Here is a 14,475-nt window from a genome sequence, read left to right on the forward strand (position 1 = left end):
AAATTAATCCTAAAATAATATGCGTAGTTAGAGATTCTTATATCTGTAAGTTCACTAGAAACAGACATCATATTCGTTTTCCAAGAAGGTAAAATATTTTATTTTTATAACAAAAAAAAATAATTTGGTTAAAATCTTTCTACTCTGCTTCTATTTGATTTTCTTGCCCAAATGTTGTTACGGCTGCAGTTCAGTTAACACAGCATAACTACTGCGTTCTGTGCAGTTCTGTCATGTAGGGAAGGACATTTATTAGAAGTGCAAGTAAGGGGCATGAGACTAACTCAGTGTTGCAATTTTGAGTTAATTTGTTAATTTTTTTTTTAGTTAATCCAGAATATTTTTTCCAATAACATTATTTAGCTAAGAGATCTTATGCTCATGCTTTAGTGTACATTTTCCTGGTTGTTGGTGTATTTGTGAAGAAGAAAAGACAGCAGAAGCAAAAGATGCCTTACCTACAAAATTTTTTTTTAGCTCAGACATAATAATGTGCTGAAATACGACAGGCAACTAGCTACAGAACAGGAAGCGTTACTGAATCCTCTGCTACTCAGTATGTGTGTTTCTCAGATTGTACTGGACATCTCACTGCAACCTTTAGATAACATAGATGAGTTGCAAAGGGATGAATTTTCTGCCTCTAGTAAAAAGTATAGATGAAAGATTAGATCTACAAAGATGTTTAAGCATGTAAAGATGCAGATAAACACTGACAGATCATCAGCAATCCCATGTTTAGACCAGTGATTTTATTCAGAATTAAGTGCATTATCCAGGTAATTCACTTCTGAAAAATATTGTCTGTCGCCAAGCTGATGCTTAGATGCCACTGTAAACCTGGCCCAAGCTATTCTTACTGATTGTCCAAGAGCGAGGAAGAACACTGCAAAATTTACAGAATACAATGACAGAACTAGAGCTACTGGTTTATTTTATCCTCAAAAAAAGCACAGGCTACTTACCAAACATAGTTCGTTACTGTAGAGGAGATCATTCTGCCAAAACCACACAGTAATGCACTAAGTTATTGAAAAAGCCTCAGGAACTTCTTGACCAGACAGCACAATCTGTTAAGCCAGTTCTTTTAAATGCTGTCCGTAGACAGAGATCAATTCGTCTGTGTCCATTCCCTCTGTTACTCCCAGACTGCAGCTTTGTTACTTTTCCCTGAGTTACTTGCATTTCTCTGCACATCCATGCATTCAGTAATCCTGAATGGATCACCCTTACATGAATTTGCGCAATCCTGAGCCAGTGCACAATCAGTATGAACATGCAGGGTTAGCACCCTTATTTCAACCCGATCTGGAAATGCAAAATGTCATATTAGTACCAATAGTACACATAGTACAATAGTACACATAGTACCAGTGAATTAATCCATTAGCGAAAGGCTTAAGCACTTTTCTTGCTATGTTGTGCTATTTATAAAATGGAAATAAGAACCAGCCAGTACATCACGACTATTAAAGGACAAAAAGACAGTACCTTCTCATTCAAGTAAAATAAGAAGTTCAATGGAACTGATGGAATAAAAGCTCTATGAAAATCTGTAAGAATGTTTGCTGAGACAGATGTGACTTAGCAGCCTTTTCATGTAACTATAAATATCTGCAATAATTGTATATTAATATAATTACTGTTATTTATTGTCTTTATTACAGTTGGTTCAGGGGAGACAATGTGGGCAGAAACAGTAGGAAAGAACCTAATATCACCAGAGCAACGTCTTCCAATTTTTTTCTTATTTGTTGAAGTTTTATTTGCATAAGAAAAAGGGCAGCACAGAATTATTTTGTTTGAATGAAAGTCATTTACTTTTGGAGAACTTTCTTGGGCTTTTCAAGTCTTTCATTTTGAAATTACTCTGCCACTTGGACATGGCAGACAGGCAGCTAATTAGCCAAAAAATGGTCATTGAGAGCTCTTGGAAAAAAAAATTTCACACTTTTGTAACTAAAATGATTGCTGAGGATATGGTATTGATTTGATGGTTTTGTAGCTGAAAATGTTTCCTAATTGGAGAACCAGTTCTGTGTTTTTATTCCCAGCACAGAAGCGAGAAGCTTCTGAATAGTGAGCAAATACTTGCTAAAGGAAAAATAAATCCAATAAAAACCCAGGATGTGATACTGGATGAAACAGCAGCCCTGCTCTGGGAATTCTGAATCTGCCCTGTAAATGGACAAGTAGAAATAGTCATAAGAATGAATCAAAAAATTATTATTAATGAATGCCAGTAGGCAGTTATGGCTGGCCAAGCTAATAACATTATTCAAGTATTACTTTCATCAGAATGGTCCATGGGGTTACTACTATTGTTGTAATGATTAACAATGAGATGCAAAACCTCCTGATGTGTTGCCCTTGTTTTCACAGAATTGTCTGTCTTTTTGGCAAATTGTTGTGAAAGAAAGAAACAGACAAAAAGGAAGAGAAAATTTTTAATATTTACCTTTCTTGAAAACTTGAAAAATTCCAACAAAATATCTGAACATGAGAATTAGTTTTAGATTATTTTAAAATGTCTTTTTTTCATTTGCTTCCACATAACTTTATTTGTTTCATCAGGCAGTGTTAACCCTGTGTTAATACTGTATTCAGGAGAGATAAATCATAGCTCTTTTCTGTTTCAGATGTCATTCCAATAGTAAAAAGTGTTTGGTGATCTATAGGAGCTGAATACTTGCATTATGGTAACTGCTGACAAATGGCACCAATCCCTTCCTTACATCTGTATCCCTCTTTGAATTTTCTTAGGTTTGGGCAGGTGGAGTTTAATAAAATGCGTTTTTCCTCTCTATCCCAAATCAGATATTGGCATTTCTGAAAAAAAGTGCCGGCCACTATCTCAGGTAATTTCAATAAACATACATCCAGCAGCACAAGAAGGAAAAAGAGCTGTAGTAAATCCCTCAGTCACAATATGCTGCCAGCCTATCCCTTTTCCCCCCTCCCAAAAATCTATGGAGCTGTGGGATGCTTGCTAGGAAGATAACATAAAATACAGAAGTATGAATAAATAAAAGAACACTTGTTTCCTCCAATGTGTATGCCTTGTGCCATTTTACATGTCTTTCATGTCCCCTTCATCCCTACTGTCTCATTCCTTTTATTAATTGCTCTGCTTTTTCTGCCCTTCCTTTTTTCTGGCCTTTATTCTTCTGGAAAATCATAACTTCTGTTCCACTTGTTCATTTTTCCTCATTCATTTTTCATCTCTTCGTAGTCTCTTGACCATGTAAGTCTCCTTTCCTCTACCCCAGAGATAGTTTCTCAATTCTCTTATTTCACTCCGATGATCTGTGTGTTCCTCCTTTTGTCTGTAATTCTTTCTATTTCTTTGTCACACGCACTCTGTCTTACTGACTCCATTTATCTGCATTCTGCCATTATTCTTTCTTTTTATGTCCTGATTCAGTTCTTTCCTATGGCCTCTACATAACTGATTTTATTCTTTTCTGTCTACTGCAGTGCACAGCTGGCACGTCCAGCTATATCCCCTCTTCTTCCTTAGTTCTGTTGCATCACTTCAGCTTCTGGTCTTCTGCCCTTCCACCACCTCAATGTGCTGCACCTAGAGCTGCTTCGGTTTATTCTACTCAAAGGGCATAAAGGAGACGGAATGACCTAAAAGCATGGCCGCTTTCAGAGAAGGCTGGCATGGTGATGTACCAGTGCTGCTCAGTGTCCTCTCCCAGTCCATCGGAGCGTGCAGGGGCTGGCTGTGAGGAAGGGAGGGTTTGTAGCTGGTGCCTGCTGTGCTCTGATTATTTTGCACTTCCCAGAGCTGTGAGAAGCAGAGCATAATTAGATCAGCAATGAAGCTTTTTACAGTTTGGAATCATTTGTTAGTCCCACTGATGGTTCTGTATAGTGAAGGGTTGATTTTATGTAGGAAGGAAGTTATTGAATTACGATATGTCAGTCACAATAATTAGCAAGCCCTAGCTTCTGCTCACTACAGCAGAATGATGTGGGTTGTTTTTCCCCTTAGGTAGGTTCTAACTTGGATAACAAGTAGTTGAAAGTTCACCTTCACATGTGAAGCCCTCTTCTAATACGTGAAGGTCGTACTGGATCCAAGGCCTAGGGCAAAAGCTTGATACTGCTAAAATCTGTCCGCCTTTGACACTGATGGACTGTTAGGTGTGATGGCTGCCTCTGCACCAGCCTGTTCATACTGTTAAATTGTTAATTGCTAGCTGTTTTCTGCTCATGATGACTTAACTAGCAGCCACTCAAGAATGCTTGAGCACAATTTGGGGATCAGCAGAGGCTAGCTGGGCTGCTAGGCAGCTGGGGATGGGCTACTCCACTTTGGCGACAGAAGAATTTAGGTGAATGAGAACAAGCTGTGCCTAAGGGCCTGAAAATGGTTCATGGATTATTTAATTTACTTGTGTATGTAGCTAAATCTCATCTCTTGGTTTCTTAAATGTTAATGTTTATTGCTTGTATTTATACCACAGCTGTATTGATTTACACCAAAGGTCAATCTAACTCAGTGTCAGCTCTCCAGTAGTAGCTTCCACAGATACTCATAGCAAATGTAGATGACACATTCCCCAAATAATCTGATATAATGGAGGTTTTCTCCAAATAATTCCCCAGTCTTCATTTCAGCTCATGCAGATTTTCTATATGCACAGCATCCTTTGTCAAGATTTACTGTCAGCTGTTACATAGAAAACCACCTTTTTTGCTTGTTTGAGCTTAACTTCTGACTTCACGTGATGCCTTAGTTCTTGTGTGCAAGAAGCAATAAACAGCTGATGCTGTCCATACTCTGTCACCTGTGAATGTGTTCAAAGGTCTTAGCACAGACTGCTGGGAATGTCCACTATTTATCTCTCACCACTGTACAATCTGACCATTTCTACTTTTACCCTCTCTTTCTTATCTTTTAAACAGAAAATACGTAGGGTTTTGTTTTGAGTTTCACTGAATACTGATGCTTGTGAAAAGCAATGTGTTGTTTTACATCTGGTTAAAAGCATCCTACAGCCTTGAATTCAGGCAAATCATTTACACTGGTCATGTTGTGCCTGGAGTTCCAGACTTGCAGAGAGATGGATTTAAATATGCCAACAGCAACAGAAAGAATTTCCTAAGAGTTGAATCAATTCCTCACTCCCTTCTGCATACCAGTGTAGTACATGGATCTGTTATTTGATGTTATTTATGAGCTTTGTTAAACTGGTAGTATGAGCAGCACTAGACCTATGTGGAACATTTTTGTGTATGTATACACCAATTATTTTTGTCTTTTTCCCTGGTAATACTGAACGCATAAATGTCTTTATTGTTTTTATTTGGATGCTAGTTTGCTTGATCACTCTTATCCATATTACACCAGTAAAACTCCATGAAATGCTGTTAATTTATATCAGCCCAGGTAAAATAAGACAGTCATAGGCAAGGCAAAAGCTTTTTTAAATTCCTTACATAAAATTCAATGTTTTTGTGTAAGAATTCTCTCCTGTCCAGTGTTTCTTTCATATGCCGTTGAAACGGGAAAGGCCTGCCAGTGTCAGTGCTTTCCTGTGCTCTTATACAGGCAGGTTATAAATAGATCCCATATTGTAAGGTACTGAAATAAGTGGCTTTTCTTTTCCCCTTGGGTTAATGTTAAGAAACTTAGTTTAGTATGGTTTTGGGTTTCATTTATCTTGTGCCTTACCAGTTTTGCAGGTCCTTGTACCAATGCTATTCTGAAAACATTTCTAGTTAACTCTGCAGTCTAACAAGGACTGTTCCTGGCTTTATCAGAAATACATGTGTCTATAGTGTGCTTGTCATTGACCCATCTCCTTCACCTTTCCCTGCAGGAAGATACATTATACAAACTATTTATTTCATTGAGAAGTTAGTATTGGATGTGTTTGCTAAATCTTATGCTCTACATTTCTAAGGAGGTAAAAGTTCAAGATGACAATGTAAATCTCAGTGTACATTTTCTAAATTGATTTGGATTCTCTGTATCATTTAAGTACTGTTTATTCTTGGAGGTGGATTCCCATGTGATCTTGCATTTGAAGTAATTACTTTGTAGGCGTTTAAGGCAGAAAGCATTTGTGAACTGCTAACATAAAAGATGATAATGTGGAAAATTATCAGCGGATCTCAGCTCAGATTTTCATTTTTGTAAGACCTTTTCAGAGTGCTCCGTTTACACGGCGGTGGTTGGGAACTCTTTAATCTAATCTCAGCTATCTCTGCTACCAAGAACAAGTTTCTAACTTCTCCCCACCAACCCACTCTCATTTCTTTTCGCTCTAGGTTCTCTATCACAATGCCTCCTACATAGCATGGTAGTGATGATTAATTCCTAACACATTTACAAGGTGCTTCCAAGACTGACATGCATTCCAAGTGGACAATTATAGACAAAGTTGGTAACTTTGTTAAATGGTTTATATTGAAAAAAATCTTCAAAGTATGTTACAAGCTTTAATGACACGGTTATGAGTTTCCTTCCAAGAAATTAGGAACCTTGGCCATTTTGATTTTATGTTCATCCCAAGAAGCCATGTAGTAATTTGAAAGTATTTTGTGTAAACTTAGTGCAAAGAATGGAATTCTGAAATCACAGAATGGAATTCTGACAAAGGAACAGGTCCTCTGTACAGGGCTACTGGAACCTGCATTTCTTGGTGTAGTGAACACTTGCAAATCATTATAATCTGATCAAACAATACCCACAAACATGAAGAAAACTTAATACAAATTATTTATTAATTCATCTAACTATCAATCAAAAAGAAGTCAACTTCTTATTTAGAATCAGATTAGAGCTCTGGCAGAGACATGTATTACGGTGAAGGAATCAAAGATGCGATGGCTAAGCTATTTCTTTTAGCAAAATCCTACAAGGCAATTGTAAAATAATAGATTTATATACTTATATTTAAGTATATTTGCATATAAATAAATATAAGTGTATTTACGTCTCTGTATAAATAGTATTCTCATATATAGTACATTTATAGATATAAAATTTATATAAGAAATACATAAACAGTTTATCTAAATATATTTGTAGTTTCATTCTTTGGTCTTAAAAAATTAAAATTGTCTGTTCTTCCTGTAAGAGACTTCAGTGACTGGCACCCTTGGTAATACTTTCTCCACTGAGATTTACAGAACACTAGAACCTCCTCCCATTCATTGGGATGGATTGATCAAAGGAATATTGGAGTATATCTACAGCTCCCATTTAAAAACTGGCTAAATAAATTTTGAAGTTTTAATCTTGCAAGTTCTAACTGGATAAAAGACTTTAAAACAGAACATCCGGAAATTTCTACCAGGAAAAAAAAAAAAATCAGATGTTATCTAAACTAACTCTTACAGTACCTGATGGTAGAGATCATGGAGATTTCAGATTCCAGTGGTTTCTAAATTCTGGCGCTGTTCATTTTTTTTACATTTACTGATTGACAACTTCATCTGAAAAGGAAATGGAATAAAATCTCTAAGTTAGTTAATTCTGTTATTGATTTTACCTATTTCATGCATATATGCTTGTAATTGTTTCCTTTGTAGCTTCAGAATTCACAATGAGACGCTGATTGAGTAAGACACTTGTTTATACTGCTCTTTAAGTTAGCAAGCAATTCTTAAAAGTGATTTAAAAGAGTAATTGCCTTAATTAGTAATTGTATGTAATGTTTCTGAGACCATGTCTCAACTAATATTCATAAAGTATGTTTATAGTTCATATATAGTTTCATATTTTAAATAACCTGTCTTGTTCACATTCTCAGTTTGCACACACCTATTTAAGAAACAAGATAATGCGCTAAGAGAGTATGTGTAAGTAATGTTCCAGGTGCAACGGCAACAGAAGAAGAGCAGGGAAATAGAGAAATAAGGCTGCCACATGATTTTGATCTGGTTTACAGTGAATTCCATCAAGATGTCAGATCAGGTCACAATTACAAATGAGCTGCAGAATCAGTGCATGGAAAATGAGTTAAGGAAGAGGCTGGTACTAACTCCGAATTTTTTTTGCTGTGTCAGTTTTACCATAACATAAATAAAAGTGAGTGGTTTTTAAATTAAGACTTAATATTTTCTTATAAAATTTCGTTGTATTGGTTCTGATGTGCATATCATGCTCTGTCTTCTTTAATAGCAATTAAAGTGTTGGACATTCATGAGAAATGCTGACTAAGTTGCTCAGTTGCCAAATGAAGTGGCCTCTTCACTGAGTTAGCAATCTATTTCTCTGTTCAAGAACTAGCATTACCTTTTAATCTTGATGTTCGGTTAGTTATTTTCTTTTTCTTGTTCTTGAGTTTAGCTCAGCAGAATTAATTTTCTTTTGAACAAAATGACCTGCAGTTTAAACTGTGCTTTCTTGGAAAGGTTCAGCAGTACATTTTATACTTTATTTTCTGAAGCACCTCAGACTTTTTAATTATGGAAGTCATAATTTTCTGATCTGAAGTCACAAGAAAAGGACAAGCAAGGACTTGGTCGAGAAATTATTAACATCAGCTTCATCCAAATACAGTAAATTTTTAAATATGTATTTTCTTTTAAATGTTTGTTGTGGTGTCGTCGTCGTCCCCCCCCCCGCCCCGGTCCCCATGGAAGGCTGTGTAATCAAGCTCTCTTCAGTAGAACTTTTACCTAAAAATAAATTTTAAAAAAAATTAAAATTACTCCTGTAGAAAAATAGGAGTAGCATAGTCAATAAAAGTGAATTTATTCAGCTACCTTTAAAAATCCAGAAAAAGCACCCAAAAATGTTGTTTAGTGTGAAAAGAAACATATATTTCCAAATTATTTTACCAACTAATGAATGGATGCTTCAGGTCGCACTTCCGACATAAAATAATGAGAGACGAGATAGACATTTGTGTTGTTTTAATAAAATTTAAAGCATTGAGAAGTGCAAAACTGACATCAGTAGTGCATTTTTTCTTCATTTGTTGTGCAGCTCTGTATTGGGTTCTCCTGTGCCAACCCATGAGTGTCACAGAAACTGCTTGGAGGAGCCAGTTTCTTGTTACCACAGAAGCTCTCCCGCAGACCTGGGAGTGGAAAATAAAGAATTTGTATGGAGAGACCCCTTTTATTTACAGCACATAGGAAACCAGTGGAGACTCTCCTCATGGTCTGGACACAAATGAAAAATTAACCTCCCAGCTCCTCCTGAAGGAGGCAGGGGAAGACCAGAATTGTGGAGAACAGATGCACGACAGAGAAGTGCAATTATTTTTTTTTAAACAGGATGAACCCTGCAGAGCCGGGTCCCCATCAGATCCCAGTTACCTCAAAGAGCTAATGGCTCTGAAATGTGGGGTTTTTTTTTTCCAAAATGCTCTCCAGAATTTTTATTTCATTTATATCTATCTCAGATGCCCTTACTGATAGAGGTGTTTGAATCTTCAAGCTCGATTATTCCTTTTATATCAAAGGAATGGGAAGACATATATACCCATGTAAAATTAAGGGGCATCATTTTGCTTTTGTGCTGAATAAGTGTCATCTAGCCAGCACCAGATGGAGAAGAACTATAAATCCAGTCCTGGCTCACTCAAGAAAATGTTTCCAGCCAGATTTTTTTTTAAATTCCAGGTCCTTCTCTTAGTCCTAAAAATCCCCTTGATCTTTGTCCAAGCTACTGAAGATTGGAGAGGGTCAATATCCTCTTTGGCTTTAGCTGAAATCGTTTGGTTTTAGGCAGCTTTTCCTTACCGCCACTGAAACCTGCTACTCTGGATTATTTTTGCAATCAGCAATTTGGCAACTTCTTTGCTTTAAAGATGCCACAGATGCTGCAAACTCATTTAATCAAAATTGAAGATTCATTTTCTTTGTGCTTTGAACTGCTAATGTGTCATTTCAGTCCTTCACTGATTGTCCTGTGTCACCAGATGATAACAAACACCAGTATCAGTTTAAGCTCTATATTCTTTTATTTCTTGATGTAAAACTTGGACAGGTAGCAGACAGCTAATATATATATATTTTTTTTTTCAAATTGGATCTTCATACTCTTCATGACCTCCAAAAGGAAGCATTTAAGATCTATTAGCTTCTCAATGATTTACAATAGTAATGTCTAGGTTTTAAATCTTGTAGTAAGTAACTTCCAAAATATTTACTACCTGGTTTTAAGAATCATTCACCGATAACAGGCAGTGCTGTAGAAGGCCCAGGAGTTTAACGAAGCACTCCATGACGCTGCTACAAAAATTGTTTTGGAGACGTGGCAGTCACTACTTACCTTAGCTATGAACCAACCAGTTAATACAGGAAAAAAAAAGTCCACCTAAAGTACTGTGGCTTCTCTTTTAACCGCATCTTAATTTCATAATCAGGGCTTTATACTGTGAACAATTTAAAATGTCTATATTGATTAAACCTTAGGAGTCTTCACTTTAAATTCTATCTGGTATTCCGCAAACTATAATGAACATTACCGAATGCATGGCATCTTCTGGGAAACACCTTGAGATTATCAAGTTTAATTTCCCCTAGGAAGTTCTTACAGCAGTGCAATCAAGCTAACTTTTACTCTCTGTAATGGAATAAGATTTAATCTACAATTTTTAAACCACCAACATTTCATAATTTTCTTCTTTTAAAAAGGCTATAGAGTAGAGTTTGAGTCTGTTTTTATATTACTGCTATACTTTTTTCCATAGTGCAACTAATGAATATCCTGTCCCTTTTAGTATGCTGAATATGTACAAGCAGCTTAAAGCCTATGATCGGTAAGGAATTTATGTAAATATTGCAATTAAATCTTGTCTGTAATAATAGGTGACCTTTAATCTAGTATATATTGAGTTCCCTAATCTTTCAGATTGTAATTGAGTGATGAAGATGCAAGGCTTCATGAAAGAAAAGCAGATCATAAGAAAATAATGATTTTTTTCATGTAAACCATGATTTTCCAATTACTGCTCTCAGCTGGGACAGAAAAACATCTAACTTGTGATATGTTCTGATCCAAAATTAATTATTTTGTAACTGTGCCTTTTTTGATTAAAGAATAGTTTTTCTTTGTTTCAGGCAAAATCCTCAACCCCTATGGTAATTTTAGCGCGAGCTGTATTTTTTTTAATTATTTCCCTGAAAATTATTAAACTGGAAGCATATTGGTAAATATAGGTTTAAATAATATGGAGAGGTATCTGGATAAATAATCATTAGAATGATTTTATTATCTGTAAATATTGCTTTGAGGCTGAAGTGGAACCCTGAATGGTGTGCAAGCTTTCTTTTTTCAATTTATGAAGTAAATATCCAGTTGTTATAATTCATGTTTTTAAGATACGTAAAAATGGTTGTAGGTGTTGAATAAAGGAGGAGTTAAAGTTTTGGTGACATGATATGTGGACAATAAAACAGAGATAAGATTTCAATGGCCAGAAATTCTGGGCAGATATTGATGGCAATATTTGCTATACCCTTGCAATATAGAAGATAATTTTTTAGAATATTGGCTGAACTTACAGCATCTGTGCAGGTGCCAACAGAATCATGCAAGCAAACTGTTAACTGTAGCAGTGATCTTGTTTGTAAAGTGGTTTGAAATGTAACAATAAAAAGTGCTGTAGAAGAATGAGGTGTTTATTTTATTTATGTAAACTATCGCTTTCTTCTCCTTATGGTTTTGCTTCCATTTCCTGTATTTGCTTATGTTTTCCAATATTATTAATAGTGGGAAAATGTGTTCCCTAGTTATCTTCTTTATGGAAATAAATGATTTTCAGATGGTAACATATAGCAATATTAGTCCAGGATATTACTGGATGTTTTAAGCCTGCCATATCTGCCATTCGATGGAGAGCAGATACGGCCCTCATTTAGACGAGGGGAATGGATACTTCTGAAAGCAGGAGATCTAAACCACTCTGCCAGCAGTCTATTAGTGCGATGCTATCGGGTATGTTAGGTTTGTATTTGCTGATCTGTGTGAAACTCTCCTGAGACGACAGTTCATCACTGGGTTTGTCATTCCTTTTATAGCAGTGGTCTCAGGATCCCCTCCAGAGAAAATTAGACAAACAAAACCAAATCAAGGTAAGCGACTGATCCACTGTCTCTATTGGTTCATACCTTTGCTCTACAAAAAGTTTATTCTTGTCTTCATGCTGGATCGGACTTATATTTCTATTTTAAAGGTGTAAGTCTTTCTGCTTTGCAAGGAAGGGAAATTCAGCCTCCTGATCAGTGTGTCACCTAACATGTAATGCAGCACTGTTCCTTTGCACAGGATGAAAAATTATTCCCATTTCAGACTGGAATGAAAATGAAGCAAATTTAAATTTTGTATGAAACAAAGCTTAAAAATCTGTATTTTGGAGCTGGCAGGTTTGGGTTTTTTTTTAATCTCTGTATTACAAAACTACATTAAAAAGGAAAGTAATTTATACTTAAAACCTCAGAACATTTCACTAGCTTGTGCTGTACTACTGTGGAACTTCAAATTAAAAAAATATTTTATTTTTTTTTTTACTCCTTGAAACACAATTCCATTGATGTTGATATGGTCTTACTGAATATAAAGGTTTTAATGATATTTTTATTTTCTTTTTAAATTCCAGGGGAAACATGCAGCTCAGAAAATGGCACCCCATCCTCTATATTTCTACTCTGGTTAAGAAACTATAGTTAAGACATGAACAGCCTTTGTAGGCTGTGAATGAGGTGAACTCACTTCATACACATAAAATTACAAGTAAGTTCTTTTAAAGGTTGAAATATTCAAGCACTTTTTAACCTCCTTATGTCAAGAGAGGATCCCACAGGACTTTCAAAGAAATCCATGCAGTCCCCACCCATAAAGGAAAGAACACTGATAAACATTCTCTGAAGGATAAATCAGAGGCTTTTCAGGTGAAGCAAGGGAGAACACAGCAAAAGAGGGGAAAAAAATAAAGTAAATGCCATGTCACTTGCTGTTTAAGGTGGCTGATAGGTGAACAGGGAGGAGAAAGGAGCATTCACTCTCTATTTCTACTTCAAAGAGACCATTAGAGACTTAGACTGGTTTTGATGGAACGAGAGGGATGAGTATCTGATTTAAGAGGGATATCTGAAGATACATTGTAAATAAAAAGCTTTAATAAGTATAGAAATGGGACATAGACAAGGAGTGAAAACATAACTGAAAACACATATATAGCAAAGGAGATATATTTTAAAGATGATTGAAGTTCTCTTTTCTTCTATGGCAAATGAGAAAGGGCTACAAAGGAAACAGAAGGGCACAGAACATTACTTTATTGACATACACAGGGGGAAATAGAAGTATAAATAGTGCAGCAATTGAGAGGATAATCAAAAGCAGTGGCAAGGTTGCTGAGTTTGCAAGCATGAGATGAAAAATGAGAGTTCAGGGTTGTGAATGTCCATTTAGAGAAGTGGAAAGAATGAAAAAGGGTGAATCTCTAATACTGTGGCTGTAGTAGTCATGAGCCCACTACAAATTGTTGTGGGTAGTCACTGGCAGCATGGTGCAATGTGAGAGCATGAGCCGAATGACACAGACACAGCTCCAAAAGAAGTAGGAGGAAGGAGACTTACCCATAAGAGAGGGCAATTCAACAGGCAGAGATCATACCTGCTTTGTGAGTGAAGACTTTTTTTTTTCCTAAAAAACAGTACTGAAATGGTCCGCCAGGAAATCTCCCTTATGCAAAAGCTGGTGCCCCTTTGTGAATACAGTCCAGGACAGTTCAGGTCCATATGTGCCCTTCTTAAGTAATTTTATTCTTAAGAATATCTGCTTCCTTGCTCTCCAATCCTTGTAACTGTTTGCTAAAAATAAAAGGATCTGACAGTGAATACAAGTTTTATAAATGCCAAGACAGTTTTGCAGTATGAATTTAAAATGGGGCTTAAACGAAAATCATTGATATTTTGTAGGTTGTTCATGTTGTTTACGTAGGTACCTAATCACCTGAGGTACATTTAAGCATTTTAACTGATACTTAGTGCATTCAAATCAGTAAATTAATCTCTTGGGTATACAGCAACTCAGCATACCTAGGGTCACAGTGCATAAAGTTATTTTTTTGTTGTTATCTACAGATTGTCTTGACATGCAGCATATACCCACAGGGTCAGAAGAATTGCCCTTTGATTACATGTACAGTAATCTGGATGTCCCAAGGTATTCAAGTGGTTAATTAAATATCAAGTAATTGCTAAAACTACTAAGTGACATTTAATTAGTATGTTAATTGATACTAAATTTGCTCTCACTATCTTGTTTTATGTTAATAAAATCCCTAAACATTTCTTCGAAGCAGATTAGGAAACAATGTGCTTCAAATGTACTAATGCAAAACAGCCTTAAGCATTACTTCTGCTCATGGAACATAACTTCTGACTCACATTTTTCATCCCAGCTGTTTTACTTTGCCTATCTTTAAGCTTATTATATTTAGTAGTATAGACCTCTCTTGGAATGGATTTTTACTTTTCTAAACCTGTAATCCC

The sequence above is a fragment of the Chlamydotis macqueenii genome, chromosome 11 (assembly GCF_036417535.1).
Source record: "Chlamydotis macqueenii isolate bChlMac1 chromosome 11, bChlMac1.mat, whole genome shotgun sequence".
In the NCBI taxonomy this organism is placed as follows: Eukaryota; Metazoa; Chordata; class Aves; order Otidiformes; family Otididae; genus Chlamydotis; species Chlamydotis macqueenii.